At 46.1% G+C, this 20,062-nt stretch overlaps 8 non-coding genes across 8 annotated transcripts; all 8 read left to right on the forward strand.

Moving 5' to 3' along the window:
• The first annotated feature begins 241 nt into the window (after positions 1-241).
• On the forward strand, positions 242-432 carry LOC130329951 (U2 spliceosomal RNA). The gene has a single exon (XR_008873405.1). It is a non-coding gene; the product is annotated as a U2 spliceosomal RNA (small nuclear RNA).
• Positions 433-2,524: 2,092 nt separating this feature from the next.
• LOC130329957 (U2 spliceosomal RNA) lies at positions 2,525-2,715 on the forward strand. The gene has a single exon (XR_008873410.1). It is a non-coding gene; the product is annotated as a U2 spliceosomal RNA (small nuclear RNA).
• Positions 2,716-4,807: 2,092 nt separating this feature from the next.
• LOC130329958 (U2 spliceosomal RNA) lies at positions 4,808-4,998 on the forward strand. Its single transcript, XR_008873411.1, has one exon. It is a non-coding gene; the product is annotated as a U2 spliceosomal RNA (small nuclear RNA).
• A 3,625-nt stretch (positions 4,999-8,623) lies between these two features.
• LOC130329956 (U2 spliceosomal RNA) lies at positions 8,624-8,823 on the forward strand. The gene has a single exon (XR_008873409.1). It is a non-coding gene; the product is annotated as a U2 spliceosomal RNA (small nuclear RNA).
• A 2,085-nt stretch (positions 8,824-10,908) lies between these two features.
• Positions 10,909-11,099, forward strand: LOC130329959 (U2 spliceosomal RNA). The gene has a single exon (XR_008873412.1). It is a non-coding gene; the product is annotated as a U2 spliceosomal RNA (small nuclear RNA).
• Positions 11,100-13,185: 2,086 nt separating this feature from the next.
• LOC130329960 (U2 spliceosomal RNA) lies at positions 13,186-13,376 on the forward strand. The gene has a single exon (XR_008873413.1). It is a non-coding gene; the product is annotated as a U2 spliceosomal RNA (small nuclear RNA).
• Positions 13,377-15,473: 2,097 nt separating this feature from the next.
• Positions 15,474-15,664, forward strand: LOC130329952 (U2 spliceosomal RNA). The gene has a single exon (XR_008873406.1). It is a non-coding gene; the product is annotated as a U2 spliceosomal RNA (small nuclear RNA).
• A 2,111-nt stretch (positions 15,665-17,775) lies between these two features.
• Positions 17,776-17,966, forward strand: LOC130329955 (U2 spliceosomal RNA). Its single transcript, XR_008873408.1, has one exon. It is a non-coding gene; the product is annotated as a U2 spliceosomal RNA (small nuclear RNA).
• Positions 17,967-20,062: the final 2,096 nt, after the last annotated feature.

A 20,062-nucleotide genomic window follows, 5' to 3' on the forward strand; every position in this document is an offset into this window, starting at 1 on the left:
AGAAGGGTTCCTGGCAAATCCGGGTTATGGATTGCATTTAAAAAGGCCCCGTGGGAGTGCAATGGGCCCCTGTCTTGCTGCTTAGCAATAATGGTATGGGTTTAGGTTCTGCTGTGTGTACTGGTGGTTGACTGCCCCCCAGCCCAGAGTGTGCATGGAAAATTGTCTGGCAGCCTCCCTGACAGCAAGCAGTGATAGTGCCCATGAAGGGGACCTTGTTGGGCCCGCCCCTTTCACGGTTATCGCTTCTCGGCCTTTTGGCTAAGATCAAGTGTAGTATCTGTTCTTATCAGTTTAATATCTGATACGTCCCCTATCTGGGGACCATATATTAAATGGATTTTTGAGAACGGGGGCCGATTTCGAAGCTTGCTTCCGTCGCCCTATGCATTGACCCGATATGGCAGTATCTTCGGGTACAGTGCACCACCCCCTTACAGGGTTAAAAAGAAAGATTCCTACTTTCATTGCTACCTGCTTGCTGGCTAGCCAGCTAGCCAGCCCTGTGGGCCTTGCTGCTGCTGCAGCCAAAAAACAAAAGGTGGTGCTGCTGCTGCTTCTGCTGCTTCTGCTTCTGCTTGTGTCTGGCCCCTGTTGGAGCGTCCAGGCACAGGACTTCTGCTGCTGCTGACTAAATGGCCTCCTTAATTGGATCATTTGAGTAGCCAGCACACCTGTGCAGGTAGGGCATGACATGATAGGCAGCTGCCTTGATAGCGGGTGGGTGCTGAATGTTCCTAATTGACAAAATAAGATTAATGCTTATGAAGAAATATAAAATCTCATCCCTTCCCCAATATCGCGCCACACCCCTACCCCTTAATTCCCTGGTTGAACGTGATGGACATATGTCTTTTTTCGACCGTACTAACTATGTAACTATGTAACATAACATGGGGGGGGGGGGGGGTCTCCTGGCTGTTCACACAGGTGTGTCATTGCTGTACATTGACCATGCATTGCTTCTGTGGTATTGCAAAGGCAAAGACAAATGCTTCCAGCCATCCATTGCACTAATGGATTGGTCATCAGCTGGCTGTCTATGTCCCGCATCAATATAGACCAAAGTACAGAGGGTTAGGCTATGCTATTGTGCACCTACCTGATGCATCAGAAGGTGCGAGGCCCTTGCTAAATTCTGTGCACAGACTTTGAGATCTATGCTTTAGACTGTATCTAAACCTGCTCCAACATGGACTGACATTCTGGCCTACTTTCAGCCGATGCGACTTGTCTGTCGCTGAACAGTCGCTTTTTATGTATTCAGCACCTATGTATAATGTTGTAAAAATGCTCTAGAAGCTAAAGTCGCAGAAATGTCACACATATTTGGCCTGCAACTTTCTGTGCGACAAATTCAGACAGGAAAAATCAGTATAAATCCTTAGAAAATTATCCCCCAGTGTCTCCATCTGCTGGCGGTATTGAATAAGCATTGCTGCACTGATGGGGTATGCATTAGACGAAAAAAAAGAAGAAAAAGAAGAATAATACGCCCAGAAAAGAGGCGAAAAGGAGAAAAACGTAAAAAAACGTGAAAAAAAAGTAAGAGGAAGAGAAGGGAAAAAAAGGTGGAAATGGGTTTAAAAGTGATTTCGGCGGAGAAATATATATATATATATATATATATATATATATATATATATATATATGCGCACACACACACATAGATATAAACGTATTCTCCGTTGAGATATTGCAGCCGCTGCTGTGTCCAGGCCCAGGAGCCTTAGCACTGTGCTGTGATGTCACTCAATACCACTGACATCACTAGGTGTAAACAACATCTCTCCTTTGCTGTGTATGTGACTATGGAGCTGTTTGGTGATGTCGTCTATTACGGCCTTCATAGAAGCAACAGGAGATTGTTGCATCCATCTTGAACCCTCAGAACTACAGTGCTATGATGTCACTCACTTCCACAGGCCTTGCAGAGTGTAAACAACAACAACCCAGCTTTGTTGTGTATGTAACCAAAGGGATTTGTGATGTCACCTAGAACCTTCACAGCAGCGACAGCTTTATGAGGAGCATCAGCACTGCTCTGCCTGAGCAGAACCATCACCGCCATAGGTTGTCAAATAACCCGGATTTAACCCACACAGGTAAGTCCAATGGGGTGCAGGCATGTCCTCTATGCTTACAGCTTCCCGTGGGTGTTGGTTTGATACCGTTTGGGGACAGCCAAGGAGGCATCTGCAGGCAACAAAGGTAGGTGTGTGCTTGTGTGTGTGTTTCCTATGCAGATCCTAAGCCCAGTGTCACATGCAAGTAGGAGGAGTAAGAAGGGTTCCTGGCAAATCCGGGTTATGGATTGCATTTAAAAAGGCCCCGTGGGAGTGCAATGGGCCCCTGTCTTGCTGCTTAGCAATAATGGTATGGGTTTAGGTTCTGCTGTGTGTACTGGTGGTTGACTGCCCCCCAGCCCAGAGTGTGCATGGAAAATTGTCTGGCAGCCTCCCTGACAGCAAGCAGTGATAGTGCCCATGAAGGGGACCTTGTTGGGCCCGCCCCTTTCACGGTTATCGCTTCTCGGCCTTTTGGCTAAGATCAAGTGTAGTATCTGTTCTTATCAGTTTAATATCTGATACGTCCCCTATCTGGGGACCATATATTAAATGGATTTTTGAGAACGGGGGCCGATTTCGAAGCTTGCTTCCGTCGCCCTATGCATTGACCCGATATGGCAGTATCTTCGGGTACAGTGCACCACCCCCTTACAGGGTTAAAAAGAAAGATTCCTACTTTCATTGCTACCTGCTTGCTGGCTAGCCAGCTAGCCAGCCCTGTGGGCCTTGCTGCTGCTGCAGCCAAAAAACAAAAGGTGGTGCTGCTGCTGCTTCTGCTGCTTCTGCTTCTGCTTGTGTCTGGCCCCTGTTGGAGCGTCCAGGCACAGGACTTCTGCTGCTGCTGACTAAATGGCCTCCTTAATTGGATCATTTGAGTAGCCAGCACACCTGTGCAGGTAGGGCATGACATGATAGGCAGCTGCCTTGATAGCGGGTGGGTGCTGAATGTTCCTAATTGACAAAATAAGATTAATGCTTATGAAGAAATATAAAATCTCATCCCTTCCCCAATATCGCGCCACACCCCTACCCCTTAATTCCCTGGTTGAACGTGATGGACATATGTCTTTTTTCGACCGTACTAACTATGTAACTATGTAACATAACATGGGGGGGGGGGGGGGGGGGGGTCTCCTGGCTGTTCACACAGGTGTGTCATTGCTGTACATTGACCATGCATTGCTTCTGTGGTATTGCAAAGGCAAAGACAAATGCTTCCAGCCATCCATTGCACTAATGGATTGGTCATCAGCTGGCTGTCTATGTCCCGCATCAATATAGACCAAAGTACAGAGGGTTAGGCTATGCTATTGTGCACCTACCTGATGCATCAGAAGGTGCGAGGCCCTTGCTAAATTCTGTGCACAGACTTTGAGATCTATGCTTTAGACTGTATCTAAACCTGCTCCAACATGGACTGACATTCTGGCCTACTTTCAGCCGATGCGACTTGTCTGTCGCTGAACAGTCGCTTTTTATGTATTCAGCACCTATGTATAATGTTGTAAAAATGCTCTAGAAGCTAAAGTCGCAGAAATGTCACACATATTTGGCCTGCAACTTTCTGTGCGACAAATTCAGACAGGAAAAATCAGTATAAATCCTTAGAAAATTATCCCCCAGTGTCTCCATCTGCTGGCGGTATTGAATAAGCATTGCTGCACTGATGGGGTATGCATTAGACGAAAAAAAAGAAGAAAAAGAAGAATAATACGCCCAGAAAAGAGGCGAAAAGGAGAAAAACGTAAAAAAACGTGAAAAAAAAGTAAGAGGAAGAGAAGGGAAAAAAAGGTGGAAATGGGTTTAAAAGTGATTTCGGCGGAGAAATATATATATATATATATATATATATATATATATATATATGCGCACACACACACATAGATATAAACGTATTCTCCGTTGAGATATTGCAGCCGCTGCTGTGTCCAGGCCCAGGAGCCTTAGCACTGTGCTGTGATGTCACTCAATACCACTGACATCACTAGGTGTAAACAACATCTCTCCTTTGCTGTGTATGTGACTATGGAGCTGTTTGGTGATGTCGTCTATTACGGCCTTCATAGAAGCAACAGGAGATTGTTGCATCCATCTTGAACCCTCAGAACTACAGTGCTATGATGTCACTCACTTCCACAGGCCTTGCAGAGTGTAAACAACAACAACCCAGCTTTGTTGTGTATGTAACCAAAGGGATTTGTGATGTCACCTAGAACCTTCACAGCAGCGACAGCTTTATGAGGAGCATCAGCACTGCTCTGCCTGAGCAGAACCATCACCGCCATAGGTTGTCAAATAACCCGGATTTAACCCACACAGGTAAGTCCAATGGGGTGCAGGCATGTCCTCTATGCTTACAGCTTCCCGTGGGTGTTGGTTTGATACCGTTTGGGGACAGCCAAGGAGGCATCTGCAGGCAACAAAGGTAGGTGTGTGCTTGTGTGTGTGTTTCCTATGCAGATCCTAAGCCCAGTGTCACATGCAAGTAGGAGGAGTAAGAAGGGTTCCTGGCAAATCCGGGTTATGGATTGCATTTAAAAAGGCCCCGTGGGAGTGCAATGGGCCCCTGTCTTGCTGCTTAGCAATAATGGTATGGGTTTAGGTTCTGCTGTGTGTACTGGTGGTTGACTGCCCCCCAGCCCAGAGTGTGCATGGAAAATTGTCTGGCAGCCTCCCTGACAGCAAGCAGTGATAGTGCCCATGAAGGGGACCTTGTTGGGCCCGCCCCTTTCACGGTTATCGCTTCTCGGCCTTTTGGCTAAGATCAAGTGTAGTATCTGTTCTTATCAGTTTAATATCTGATACGTCCCCTATCTGGGGACCATATATTAAATGGATTTTTGAGAACGGGGGCCGATTTCGAAGCTTGCTTCCGTCGCCCTATGCATTGACCCGATATGGCAGTATCTTCGGGTACAGTGCACCACCCCCTTACAGGGTTAAAAAGAAAGATTCCTACTTTCATTGCTACCTGCTTGCTGGCTAGCCAGCTAGCCAGCCCTGTGGGCCTTGCTGCTGCTGCAGCCAAAAAACAAAAGGTGGTGCTGCTGCTGCTTCTGCTGCTTCTGCTTCTGCTTGTGTCTGGCCCCTGTTGGAGCGTCCAGGCACAGGACTTCTGCTGCTGCTGACTAAATGGCCTCCTTAATTGGATCATTTGAGTAGCCAGCACACCTGTGCAGGTAGGGCATGACATGATAGGCAGCTGCCTTGATAGCGGGTGGGTGCTGAATGTTCCTAATTGACAAAATAAGATTAATGCTTATGAAGAAATATAAAATCTCATCCCTTCCCCAATATCGCGCCACACCCCTACCCCTTAATTCCCTGGTTGAACGTGATGGACATATGTCTTTTTTCGACCGTACTAACTATGTAACTATGTAACATAACATGGGGGGGGGGGGTCTCCTGGCTGTTCACACAGGTGTGTCATTGCTGTACATTGACCATGCATTGCTTCTGTGGTATTGCAAAGGCAAAGACAAATGCTTCCAGCCATCCATTGCACTAATGGATTGGTCATCAGCTGGCTGTCTATGTCCCGCATCAATATAGACCAAAGTACAGAGGGTTAGGCTATGCTATTGTGCACCTACCTGATGCATCAGAAGGTGCGAGGCCCTTGCTAAATTCTGTGCACAGACTTTGAGATCTATGCTTTAGACTGTATCTAAACCTGCTCCAACATGGACTGACATTCTGGCCTACTTTCAGCCGATGCGACTTGTCTGTCGCTGAACAGTCGCTTTTTATGTATTCAGCACCTATGTATAATGTTGTAAAAATGCTCTAGAAGCTAAAGTCGCAGAAATGTCACACATATTTGGCCTGCAACTTTCTGTGCAACAAATTCAGACAGGAAAAATCAGTATAAATCCTTAGAAAATTATCCCCCAGTGTCTCCATCTGCTGGCGGTATTGAATAAGCATTGCTGCACTGATGGGGTATGCATTAGACGAAAAAAAAGAAGAAAAAGAAGAATAATACGCCCAGAAAAGAGGCGAAAAGGAGAAAAACGTAAAAAAACGTGAAAAAAAAGTAAGAGGAAGAGAAGGGAAAAAAAGGTGGAAATGGGTTTAAAAGTGATTTCGGCGGAGAAATATATATATATATATATATATATATATATATATATATATGCGCACACACACACATAGATATAAACGTATTCTCCGTTGAGATATTGCAGCCGCTGCTGTGTCCAGGCCCAGGAGCCTTAGCACTGTGCTGTGATGTCACTCAATACCACTGACATCACTAGGTGTAAACAACATCTCTCCTTTGCTGTGTATGTGACTATGGAGCTGTTTGGTGATGTCGTCTATTACGGCCTTCATAGAAGCAACAGGAGATTGTTGCATCCATCTTGAACCCTCAGAACTACAGTGCTATGATGTCACTCACTTCCACAGGCCTTGCAGAGTGTAAACAACAACAACCCAGCTTTGTTGTGTATGTAACCAAAGGGATTTGTGATGTCACCTAGAACCTTCACAGCAGCGACAGCTTTATGAGGAGCATCAGCACTGCTCTGCCTGAGCAGAACCATCACCGCCATAGGTTGTCAAATAACCCGGATTTAACCCACACAGGTAAGTCCAATGGGGTGCAGGCATGTCCTCTATGCTTACAGCTTCCCGTGGGTGTTGGTTTGATACCGTTTGGGGACAGCCAAGGAGGCATCTGCAGGCAACAAAGGTAGGTGTGTGCTTGTGTGTGTGTTTCCTATGCAGATCCTAAGCCCAGTGTCACATGCAAGTAGGAGGAGTAAGAAGGGTTCCTGGCAAATCCGGGTTATGGATTGCATTTAAAAAGGCCCCGTGGGAGTGCAATGGGCCCCTGTCTTGCTGCTTAGCAATAATGGTATGGGTTTAGGTTCTGCTGTGTGTACTGGTGGTTGACTGCCCCCCAGCCCAGAGTGTGCATGGAAAATTGTCTGGCAGCCTCCCTGACAGCAAGCAGTGATAGTGCCCATGAAGGGGACCTTGTTGGGCCCGCCCCTTTCACGGTTATCGCTTCTCGGCCTTTTGGCTAAGATCAAGTGTAGTTCTGCTCACTTGGTCTGGCCAGAGGGTGTCTGGGGTACCCGGCTCCTTTGCCTGGGGGGATCGTCCTTCTTAACGGAGGGACTTCACCCCCCTGCTGCTATTAGGGAGCCGGCCTAGTCCCCAGACAACGGGAGGCGATCCACACCCACCTACCTGCTTGCGTGGGGGAGGTGCCTGGATACCTTGGAGATGGCTGAAGATCGTGGATCTGCTTCTGAAGGTGTACCATCCTTCGCAAGATTACGGAATGGAGTGCGGATTTCCTTGCAGGATGTGCGGAAAAAGGAGAGATGCCTGGTATTCGTGGTCGAGGATGTTTTGTTCAAGCTCTTGGAGATCAGGAAGGAACAAATTCTTTCCATGCTGGAATTTCCAAAGAGTGGATACTATGATGTTGTGCTTATGTCAGAAGAGGACTATGATGTATTCTGGAGCCGTTTTCAGCAAAGGAAAGGAAGTTCGGTCCTGGAAGGAGTGGGGATAATTCCACACTTCCCTCGCAGAGAAAGACTGGTGACTGTAAGAATGTACAGCCCATATACACCAGAAGAAGACATTGTTACTTTCCTGTTAAGATTTTGTGATAATGTATTGCCCAAAGGTAAGATTTTGAACCAGTTTGGATTATGGACTACCAAATGGAAGTTTGAAGTAAAATTTAAAGAAACGGTGGATGGTAAGCTAATAGTCCCGCCAGGGCGGTTTAAAATTGGAACGGTAAACGGTGACTTGTTTTTCTCCGGCATGCAAGAGTTTTGCCGTAAGTGTAAGCAGTATGGCCATAGTAAGGACGTATGTACATTCCTGTGGTGCTTCAAGTGCCAAGAAGAAGGTCATGAGGCGGAGAATTGTGAGAAGAAGAAGAAGTGCCATCTGTGTGGGAATGAGGGCCATCTTCTTGGCTCTTGTCCCAAGAAAAAGGTTGGGAAAAAAGAGGCGGTTAAAAGAAGCCGAGAGGAAGTAGTTGAAGCAAAAGAGCCTGAGCTAGAACAGGTTCCAATAAGAAGAGCAGCGGAACAGAAGAAAAAGAAAGAGGTGGAAGAGTTTGTGCCGTCACAATATGGTGGTGTGCTTGGAAGTTTATTGGAGAATCTGTCAGAAACAGAAAGACGGACATTTGATAAAGAAATGATTGAGCTAAAAGCAAGATTTAAGTCACGGGAGGAGGAGGTGCGGGACAAAGTTTATTTTTCTTTTAAGGCGGATATGAATCGTTTCATTGAAGCGTATAAAATTCCAGCCTGGTTGGCATCTCAAGCCAAGAGTGATGTGACTAGAGGGAATATCAGTCTAGGTTTGATTGATTTCCTAACGGTGTATGCTTGGAGGAAGGGAATGACTTTCTAATGGAGATTTGTTAATTAGAAAGTAAGGTATGGTTTAGTTATTTTATGAGTTTTTTCTTTATGTATTGATTTTAAAATGTTTCTTTTTATTTCATTTGGTGTTTAAGAAAAGAAATTAAATTATGTTACCCAAGGATGAACACAATAATTGAGTTTCAAATAAGATCTTGGAACTCTGAGTGAGTTCTGAGGGCAACTTAAAAAAATCTGTTCTTATCAGTTTAATATCTGATACGTCCCCTATCTGGGGACCATATATTAAATGGATTTTTGAGAACGGGGGCCGATTTCGAAGCTTGCTTCCGTCGCCCTATGCATTGACCCGATATGGCAGTATCTTCGGGTACAGTGCACCACCCCCTTACAGGGTTAAAAAGAAAGATTCCTACTTTCATTGCTACCTGCTTGCTGGCTAGCCAGCTAGCCAGCCCTGTGGGCCTTGCTGCTGCTGCAGCCAAAAAACAAAAGGTGGTGCTGCTGCTGCTTCTGCTGCTTCTGCTTCTGCTTGTGTCTGGCCCCTGTTGGAGCGTCCAGGCACAGGACTTCTGCTGCTGCTGACTAAATGGCCTCCTTAATTGGATCATTTGAGTAGCCAGCACACCTGTGCAGGTAGGGCATGACATGATAGGCAGCTGCCTTGATAGCGGGTGGGTGCTGAATGTTCCTAATTGACAAAATAAGATTAATGCTTATGAAGAAATATAAAATCTCATCCCTTCCCCAATATCGCGCCACACCCCTACCCCTTAATTCCCTGGTTGAACGTGATGGACATATGTCTTTTTTCGACCGTACTAACTATGTAACTATGTAACATAACATGGGGGGGGTCTCCTGGCTGTTCACACAGGTGTGTCATTGCTGTACATTGACCATGCATTGCTTCTGTGGTATTGCAAAGGCAAAGACAAATGCTTCCAGCCATCCATTGCACTAATGGATTGGTCATCAGCTGGCTGTCTATGTCCCGCATCAATATAGACCAAAGTACAGAGGGTTAGGCTATGCTATTGTGCACCTACCTGATGCATCAGAAGGTGCGAGGCCCTTGCTAAATTCTGTGCACAGACTTTGAGATCTATGCTTTAGACTGTATCTAAACCTGCTCCAACATGGACTGACATTCTGGCCTACTTTCAGCCGATGCGACTTGTCTGTCGCTGAACAGTCGCTTTTTATGTATTCAGCACCTATGTATAATGTTGTAAAAATGCTCTAGAAGCTAAAGTCGCAGAAATGTCACACATATTTGGCCTGCAACTTTCTGTGCGACAAATTCAGACAGGAAAAATCAGTATAAATCCTTAGAAAATTATCCCCCAGTGTCTCCATCTGCTGGCGGTATTGAATAAGCATTGCTGCACTGATGGGGTATGCATTAGACGAAAAAAAAGAAGAAAAAGAAGAATAATACGCCCAGAAAAGAGGCGAAAAGGAGAAAAACGTAAAAAAACGTGAAAAAAAAGTAAGAGGAAGAGAAGGGAAAAAAAGGTGGAAATGGGTTTAAAAGTGATTTCGGCGGAGAAATATATATATATATATATATATATATATATATATATATATATATATGCGCACACACACACATAGATATAAACGTATTCTCCGTTGAGATATTGCAGCCGCTGCTGTGTCCAGGCCCAGGAGCCTTAGCACTGTGCTGTGATGTCACTCAATACCACTGACATCACTAGGTGTAAACAACATCTCTCCTTTGCTGTGTATGTGACTATGGAGCTGTTTGGTGATGTCGTCTATTACGGCCTTCATAGAAGCAACAGGAGATTGTTGCATCCATCTTGAACCCTCAGAACTACAGTGCTATGATGTCACTCACTTCCACAGGCCTTGCAGAGTGTAAACAACAACAACCCAGCTTTGTTGTGTATGTAACCAAAGGGATTTGTGATGTCACCTAGAACCTTCACAGCAGCGACAGCTTTATGAGGAGCATCAGCACTGCTCTGCCTGAGCAGAACCATCACCGCCATAGGTTGTCAAATAACCCGGATTTAACCCACACAGGTAAGTCCAATGGGGTGCAGGCATGTCCTCTATGCTTACAGCTTCCCGTGGGTGTTGGTTTGATACCGTTTGGGGACAGCCAAGGAGGCATCTGCAGGCAACAAAGGTAGGTGTGTGCTTGTGTGTGTGTTTCCTATGCAGATCCTAAGCCCAGTGTCACATGCAAGTAGGAGGAGTAAGAAGGGTTCCTGGCAAATCCGGGTTATGGATTGCATTTAAAAAGGCCCCGTGGGAGTGCAATGGGCCCCTGTCTTGCTGCTTAGCAATAATGGTATGGGTTTAGGTTCTGCTGTGTGTACTGGTGGTTGACTGCCCCCCAGCCCAGAGTGTGCATGGAAAATTGTCTGGCAGCCTCCCTGACAGCAAGCAGTGATAGTGCCCATGAAGGGGACCTTGTTGGGCCCGCCCCTTTCACGGTTATCGCTTCTCGGCCTTTTGGCTAAGATCAAGTGTAGTATCTGTTCTTATCAGTTTAATATCTGATACGTCCCCTATCTGGGGACCATATATTAAATGGATTTTTGAGAACGGGGGCCGATTTCGAAGCTTGCTTCCGTCGCCCTATGCATTGACCCGATATGGCAGTATCTTCGGGTACAGTGCACCACCCCCTTACAGGGTTAAAAAGAAAGATTCCTACTTTCATTGCTACCTGCTTGCTGGCTAGCCAGCTAGCCAGCCCTGTGGGCCTTGCTGCTGCTGCAGCCAAAAAACAAAAGGTGGTGCTGCTGCTGCTTCTGCTGCTTCTGCTTCTGCTTGTGTCTGGCCCCTGTTGGAGCGTCCAGGCACAGGACTTCTGCTGCTGCTGACTAAATGGCCTCCTTAATTGGATCATTTGAGTAGCCAGCACACCTGTGCAGGTAGGGCATGACATGATAGGCAGCTGCCTTGATAGCGGGTGGGTGCTGAATGTTCCTAATTGACAAAATAAGATTAATGCTTATGAAGAAATATAAAATCTCATCCCTTCCCCAATATCGCGCCACACCCCTACCCCTTAATTCCCTGGTTGAACGTGATGGACATATGTCTTTTTTCGACCGTACTAACTATGTAACTATGTAACATAACATGGGGGGGGGGGGGGGGGGGTCTCCTGGCTGTTCACACAGGTGTGTCATTGCTGTACATTGACCATGCATTGCTTCTGTGGTATTGCAAAGGCAAAGACAAATGCTTCCAGCCATCCATTGCACTAATGGATTGGTCATCAGCTGGCTGTCTATGTCCCGCATCAATATAGACCAAAGTACAGAGGGTTAGGCTATGCTATTGTGCACCTACCTGATGCATCAGAAGGTGCGAGGCCCTTGCTAAATTCTGTGCACAGACTTTGAGATCTATGCTTTAGACTGTATCTAAACCTGCTCCAACATGGACTGACATTCTGGCCTACTTTCAGCCGATGCGACTTGTCTGTCGCTGAACAGTCGCTTTTTATGTATTCAGCACCTATGTATAATGTTGTAAAAATGCTCTAGAAGCTAAAGTCGCAGAAATGTCACACATATTTGGCCTGCAACTTTCTGTGCGACAAATTCAGACAGGAAAAATCAGTATAAATCCATAGAAAATTATCCCCCAGTGACTCCATCTGCTGGCGGTATTGAATAAGCATTGCTGCACTGATGGGGTATGCATTAGACGAAAAAAAAGAAGAAAAAGAAGAATAATACGCCCAGAAAAGAGGCGAAAAGGAGAAAAACGTAAAAAAAAACGTGAAAAAAAAGTAAGAGGAAGAGAAGGGAAAAAAAGGTGGAAATGGGTTTAAAAGTGATTTCGGCGGAGAAATATATATATATATATATATATATATATATATATGCGCACACACACACATAGATATAAACGTATTCTCCGTTGAGATATTGCAGCCGCTGCTGTGTCCAGGCCCAGGAGCCTTAGCACTGTGCTGTGATGTCACTCAATACCACTGACATCACTAGGTGTAAACAACATCTCTCCTTTGCTGTGTATGTGACTATGGAGCTGTTTGGTGATGTCGTCTATTATGGCCTTCATAGAAGCAACAGGAGATTGTTGCATCCATCTTGAACCCTCAGAACTACAGTGCTATGATGTCACTCACTTCCACAGGCCTTGCAGAGTGTAAACAACAACAACCCAGCTTTGTTGTGTATGTAACCAAAGGGATTTGTGATGTCACCTAGAACCTTCACAGCAGCGACAGCTTTATGAGGAGCATCAGCACTGCTCTGCCTGAGCAGAACCATCACCGCCATAGGTTGTCAAATAACCCGGATTTAACCCACACAGGTAAGTCCAATGGGGTGCAGGCATGTCCTCTATGCTTACAGCTTCCCGTGGGTGTTGGTTTGATACCGTTTGGGGACAGCCAAGGAGGCATCTGCAGGCAACAAAGGTAGGTGTGTGCTTGTGTGTGTGTTTCCTATGCAGATCCTAAGCCCAGTGTCACATGCAAGTAGGAGGAGTAAGAAGGGTTCCTGGCAAATCCGGGTTATGGATTGCATTTAAAAAGGCCCCGTGGGAGTGCAATGGGCCCCTGTCTTGCTGCTTAGCAATAATGGTATGGGTTTAGGTTCTGCTGTGTGTACTGGTGGTTGACTGCCCCCCAGCCCAGAGTGTGCATGGAAAATTGTCTGGCAGCCTCCCTGACAGCAAGCAGTGATAGTGCCCATGAAGGGGACCTTGTTGGGCCCGCCCCTTTCACGGTTATCGCTTCTCGGCCTTTTGGCTAAGATCAAGTGTAGTATCTGTTCTTATCAGTTTAATATCTGATACGTCCCCTATCTGGGGACCATATATTAAATGGATTTTTGAGAACGGGGGCCGATTTCGAAGCTTGCTTCCGTCGCCCTATGCATTGACCCGATATGGCAGTATCTTCGGGTACAGTGCACCACCCCCTTACAGGGTTAAAAAGAAAGATTCCTACTTTCATTGCTACCTGCTTGCTGGCTAGCCAGCTAGCCAGCCCTGTGGGCCTTGCTGCTGCTGCAGCCAAAAAACAAAAGGTGGTGCTGCTGCTGCTTCTGCTGCTTCTGCTTCTGCTTGTGTCTGGCCCCTGTTGGAGCGTCCAGGCACAGGACTTCTGCTGCTGCTGACTAAATGGCCTCCTTAATTGGATCATTTGAGTAGCCAGCACACCTGTGCAGGTAGGGCATGACATGATAGGCAGCTGCCTTGATAGCGGGTGGGTGCTGAATGTTCCTAATTGACAAAATAAGATTAATGCTTATGAAGAAATATAAAATCTCATCCCTTCCCCAATATCGCGCCACACCCCTACCCCTTAATTCCCTGGTTGAACGTGATGGACATATGTCTTTTTTCGACCGTACTAACTATGTAACTATGTAACATAACATGGGGGGGGGGGGGGGGGGGGGTCTCCTGGCTGTTCACACAGGTGTGTCATTGCTGTACATTGACCATGCATTGCTTCTGTGGTATTGCAAAGGCAAAGACAAATGCTTCCAGCCATCCATTGCACTAATGGATTGGTCATCAGCTGGCTGTCTATGTCCCGCATCAATATAGACCAAAGTACAGAGGGTTAGGCTATGCTATTGTGCACCTACCTGATGCATCAGAAGGTGCGAGGCCCTTGCTAAATTCTGTGCACAGACTTTGAGATCTATGCTTTAGACTGTATCTAAACCTGCTCCAACATGGACTGACATTCTGGCCTACTTTCAGCCGATGCGACTTGTCTGTCGCTGAACAGTCGCTTTTTATGTATTCAGCACCTATGTATAATGTTGTAAAAATGCTCTAGAAGCTAAAGTCGCAGAAATGTCACACATATTTGGCCTGCAACTTTCTGTGCGACAAATTCAGACAGGAAAAATCAGTATAAATCCTTAGAAAATTATCCCCCAGTGTCTCCATCTGCTGGCGGTATTGAATAAGCATTGCTGCACTGATGGGGTATGCATTAGACGAAAAAAAAGAAGAAAAAGAAGAATAATACGCCCAGAAAAGAGGCGAAAAGGAGAAAAACGTAAAAAAACGTGAAAAAAAAGTAAGAGGAAGAGAAGGGAAAAAAAGGTGGAAATGGGTTTAAAAGTGATTTCGGCGGAGAAATATATATATATATATATATATATATATATATATATATATATATGCGCACACACACACATAGATATAAACGTATTCTCCGTTGAGATATTGCAGCCGCTGCTGTGTCCAGGCCCAGGAGCCTTAGCACTGTGCTGTGATGTCACTCAATACCACTGACATCACTAGGTGTAAACAACATCTCTCCTTTGCTGTGTATGTGACTATGGAGCTGTTTGGTGATGTCGTCTATTACGGCCTTCATAGAAGCAACAGGAGATTGTTGCATCCATCTTGAACCCTCAGAACTACAGTGCTATGATGTCACTCACTTCCACAGGCCTTGCAGAGTGTAAACAACAACAACCCAGCTTTGTTGTGTATGTAACCAAAGGGATTTGTGATGTCACCTAGAACCTTCACAGCAGCGACAGCTTTATGAGGAGCATCAGCACTGCTCTGCCTGAGCAGAACCATCACCGCCATAGGTTGTCAAATAACCCGGATTTAACCCACACAGGTAAGTCCAATGGGGTGCAGGCATGTCCTCTATGCTTACAGCTTCCCGTGGGTGTTGGTTTGATACCGTTTGGGGACAGCCAAGGAGGCATCTGCAGGCAACAAAGGTAGGTGTGTGCTTGTGTGTGTGTTTCCTATGCAGATCCTAAGCCCAGTGTCACATGCAAGTAGGAGGAGTAAGAAGGGTTCCTGGCAAATCCGGGTTATGGATTGCATTTAAAAAGGCCCCGTGGGAGTGCAATGGGCCCCTGTCTTGCTGCTTAGCAATAATGGTATGGGTTTAGGTTCTGCTGTGTGTACTGGTGGTTGACTGCCCCCCAGCCCAGAGTGTGCATGGAAAATTGTCTGGCAGCCTCCCTGACAGCAAGCAGTGATAGTGCCCATGAAGGGGACCTTGTTGGGCCCCGCCCCTTTCACGGTTATCGCTTCTCGGCCTTTTGGCTAAGATCAAGTGTAGTATCTGTTCTTATCAGTTTAATATCTGATACGTCCCCTATCTGGGGACCATATATTAAATGGATTTTTGAGAACGGGGGCCGATTTCGAAGCTTGCTTCCGTCGCCCTATGCATTGACCCGATATGGCAGTATCTTCGGGTACAGTGCACCACCCCCTTACAGGGTTAAAAAGAAAGATTCCTACTTTCATTGCTACCTGCTTGCTGGCTAGCCAGCTAGCCAGCCCTGTGGGCCTTGCTGCTGCTGCAGCCAAAAAACAAAAGGTGGTGCTGCTGCTGCTTCTGCTGCTTCTGCTTCTGCTTGTGTCTGGCCCCTGTTGGAGCGTCCAGGCACAGGACTTCTGCTGCTGCTGACTAAATGGCCTCCTTAATTGGATCATTTGAGTAGCCAGCACACCTGTGCAGGTAGGGCATGACATGATAGGCAGCTGCCTTGATAGCGGGTGGGTGCTGAATGTTCCTAATTGACAAAATAAGATTAATGCTTATGAAGAAATATAAAATCTCATCCCTTCCCCAATATCGCGCCACACCCCTACCCCTTAATTCCCTGGTTGAACGTGATGGACATATGTCTTTTTTCGACCGTACTAACTATGTAACTATGTAACATAACATGGGGGGGGGGGGGGGGGGGGGGTCTCCTGGCTGTTCACACAGGTGTGTCATTGCTGTACATTGACCATGCATTGCTTCTGTGGTATTGCAAAGGCAAAGACAAATGCTTCCAGCCATCCATTGCACTAATGGATTGGTCATCAGCTGGCTGTCTATGTCCCGCATCAATATAGACCAAAGTACAGAGGGTTAGGCTATGCTATTGTGCACCTACCTGATGCATCAGAAGGTGCGAGGCCCTTGCTAAATTCTGTGCACAGACTTTGAGATCTATGCTTTAGACTGTATCTAAACCTGCTCCAACATGGACTGACATTCTGGCCTACTTTCAGCCGATGCGACTTGTCTGTCGCTGAACAGTCGCTTTTTATGTATTCAGCACCTATGTATAATGTTGTAAAAATGCTCTAGAAGCTAAAGTCGCAGAAATGTCACACATATTTGGCCTGCAACTTTCTGTGCGACAAATTCAGACAGGAAAAATCAGTATAAATCCTTAGAAAATTATCCCCCAGTGTCTCCATCTGCTGGCGGTATTGAATAAGCATTGCTGCACTGATGGGGTATGCATTAGACGAAAAAAAAGAAGAAAAAGAAGAATAATACGCCCAGAAAAGAGGCGAAAAGGAGAAAAACGTAAAAAAACGTGAAAAAAAAGTAAGAGGAAGAGAAGGGAAAAAAAGGTGGAAATGGGTTTAAAAGTGATTTCGGCGGAGAAATATATATATATATATATTATATATATATATATATATATATATATGCGCACACACACACATAGATATAAACGTATTCTCCGTTGAGATATTGCAGCCGCTGCTGTGTCCAGGCCCAGGAGCCTTAGCACTGTGCTTGTGCTGTGATGTCACTCAATACCACTGACATCACTAGGTGTAAACAACATCTCTCCTTTGCTGTGTATGTGACTATGGAGCTGTTTGGTGATGTCGTCTATTACGGCCTTCATAGAAGCAACAGGAGATTGTTGCATCCATCTTGAACCCTCAGAACTACAGTGCTATGATGTCACTCACTTCCACAGGCCTTGCAGGAGTGTAAACAACAACAACCCAGCTTTGTTGTGTATGTAACCAAAGGGATTTGTGATGTCACCTAGAACCTTCACAGCAGCGACAGCTTTATGAGGAGCATCAGCACTGCTCTGCCTGAGCAGAACCATCACCGCCATAGGTTGTCAAATAACCCGGATTTAACCCACACAGGTAAGTCCAATGGGGGTGCAGGCATGTCCTCTATGCTTACAGCTTCCCGTGGGTGTTGGTTTGATACCGTTTGGGGACAGCCAAGGAGGCATCTGCAGGCAACAAAGGTAGGTGTGTGCTTGTGTGTGTGTTTCCTATGCAGATCCTAAGCCCAGTGTCACATGCAATGTAGGAGGAGTAAGAAGGGTTCCTGGCAAATCCGGGTTATTGGATTGCATTTAAAAAGGCTCCGTGGGAGTGCAATGGGCCCCTGTCTTGCTGCTTAGCAATAATGGTATGGGTTTAGGTTCTGCTTGTGTGTACTGGTGGTTGACTGCCCCCCAGCCCAGAGTGTGCATGGAAAATTGTCTGGCAGCCTCCCTGACAGCAAGCAGTGATAGTGCCCATGAAAGGGGGACCTTGTTGGGCCCGCCCCTTTCACGGTTATCGCTTCTCGGCCTTTTGGCTAGATCAAGTGTAGTATCTGTTCTTATCAGTTTAATATCTGATACGTTCCCCTATCTGGGGACCATATATTAAATGGATTTTTGAGAACGGGGGCCGATTTCGAAGCTTGCTTCCGTCGCCCTATGCATTGACCCGATATGGCAGTATCTTCGGGTACAGTGCACCACCCCCTTACAGGGTTAAAAAGAAAGATTCCTACTTTCATTGCTACCTGCTTGCTGGCTAGCCAGCTAGCCAGCCCTGTGGGCCTTGCTGCTGCTGCAGCCAAAAAACAAAAGGTGGTGCTGCTGCTGCTTCTGCTGCTTCTGCTTCTGCTTGTGTCTGGCCCCTGTTGAGCGTCCAGGCACAGGACTTCTGCTGCTGCTGACTAAATGGCCTCCTTAATTGGATCATTTGAGTAGCCAGCACACCTGTGCAGGTAGGGCATGACATGATAGGCAGCTGCCTTGATAGCGGGTGGGTGCTGAATGTTCCTAATTGACAAAATAAGTATTAATGCTTATGAAGAAATATAAAATCTCATCCCTTCCCCAATAATCGCGCCACACCCCTACCCCTTAATTCCCTGGTTGAACGTGATGGACATATGTCTTTTTTCGACCGTACTAACTATGTAACTATGTAACATAACATGGGGGGGGGGTCTCCTGGCTGTTCACACAGGTGTGTCATTGCTGTACATTGACCATGCATTGCTTCTGTGGTATTGCAAAGGCAAAGACAAATGCTTCCAGCCATCCATTGCACTAATGGATTGGTCATCAGCTGGCTGTCTATGTCCCGCATCAATATAGACCAAAGTACAAAGGGTTAGGCTATGCTATTGTGCACCTACCTGATGCATCAGAAGGTGCGAGGCCCTTGCTAAATTCTGTGCACAGACTTTGAGATCTATGCTTTAGACTGTATCTAAACCTGCTCCAACATGGACTGACATTCTGGCCTACTTTCAGCCGATGCGACTTGTCTGTCGCTGAACAGTCGCTTTTTATGTATTCAGCACCTTATGTATAATGTTGTAAAAATGCTCTAGAAGCTAAAGTCGCAGAAATGTCACACATATTTGGCCTGCAACTTTCTGTGCGACAAATTCAGACAGGAAAAATCAGTATAAATCCTTAGAAAATTATCCCCCAGTGTCTCCATCTGCTGGCGGTTATTGAATAAGCATTGCTGCACTGATGGGGTATGCATTAGACGAAAAAAAGAAGAAAAAGTAAGAATAATACGCCCAGAAAAGAGGCGAAAAGGAGAAAAACGTAAAAAAACGTGAAAAAAAAGTAAGTGAGGAAGAGAAGGGAAAATCAAAGGTGGAAATGGGTTTAAAAGTGATTTCGGCGGAGAAATATATATATATATATATATATATATATATATATATATATATATATAATGCGCACACACACACATAGATATAAACGTATTCTCCGTTGAGATATTGCAGCCGCTGCTGTGTCCCAGGCCCAGGAGCCTTAGCACTGTGCTGTGATGTCACTCAATACCACTGACATCACTAGGTGTAAACAACATCTCTCCTTTGCTGTGTATGTGACTATGGAGCTGTTTGGTGATGTCGGTCTATTACGGCCTTCATAGAAGCAACAGGAGATTGTTGCATCCATCTGAACCCTCAGAACTACAGTGCTATGATGTCACTCACTTCCACAGGCCTTGCAGAGTGTAAACAACAACAACCCAGCTTGTTGTGTATGTAACCAAAGGGATTTGTGATGTCACCTAGAACCTTCACAGCAGCGACAGCTTTATGAGGAGCATCAGCACTGCTCTGCCTGAGCAGAACCATCACCGCCATAGGTTGTCAAATAACCCGGATTTAACCCACACAGGTAAGTCCAATGGGGTGCAGGCATGTCCTCTATGCTTACAGCTTCCCGTGGGTGTTGGTTTGATACCGTTTGGGGACAGCCAAGGAGGCATCTGCAGGCAACAAAGGTAGGTGTGTGCTTGTGTGTGTGTTTCCTATGCAGATCCTAAGCCCAGTGTCACATGCAAGTAGGAGGAGTAAGAAGGGTTCCTGGCAATCCGGGTTATGGATTGCATTTAAAAAGGCCCCGTGGGAGTGCAATGGGCCCCTGTCTTGCTGCTTAGCAATAATGGTATGGGTTTAGGTTCTGCTGTGTGTACTGGTGGTTGACTGCCCCCCAGCCCAGAGTGTGCATGGAAAATTGTCTGGCAGCCTCCCTGACAGCAAGCAGTGATAGTGCCCATGAAGGGGACCTTGTTGGGCCCGCCCCTTTCACGGTT

Source organism: Hyla sarda, unplaced genomic scaffold (assembly GCF_029499605.1).
Source record: "Hyla sarda isolate aHylSar1 unplaced genomic scaffold, aHylSar1.hap1 scaffold_3272, whole genome shotgun sequence".
In the NCBI taxonomy this organism is placed as follows: domain Eukaryota; kingdom Metazoa; phylum Chordata; class Amphibia; order Anura; family Hylidae; genus Hyla; species Hyla sarda.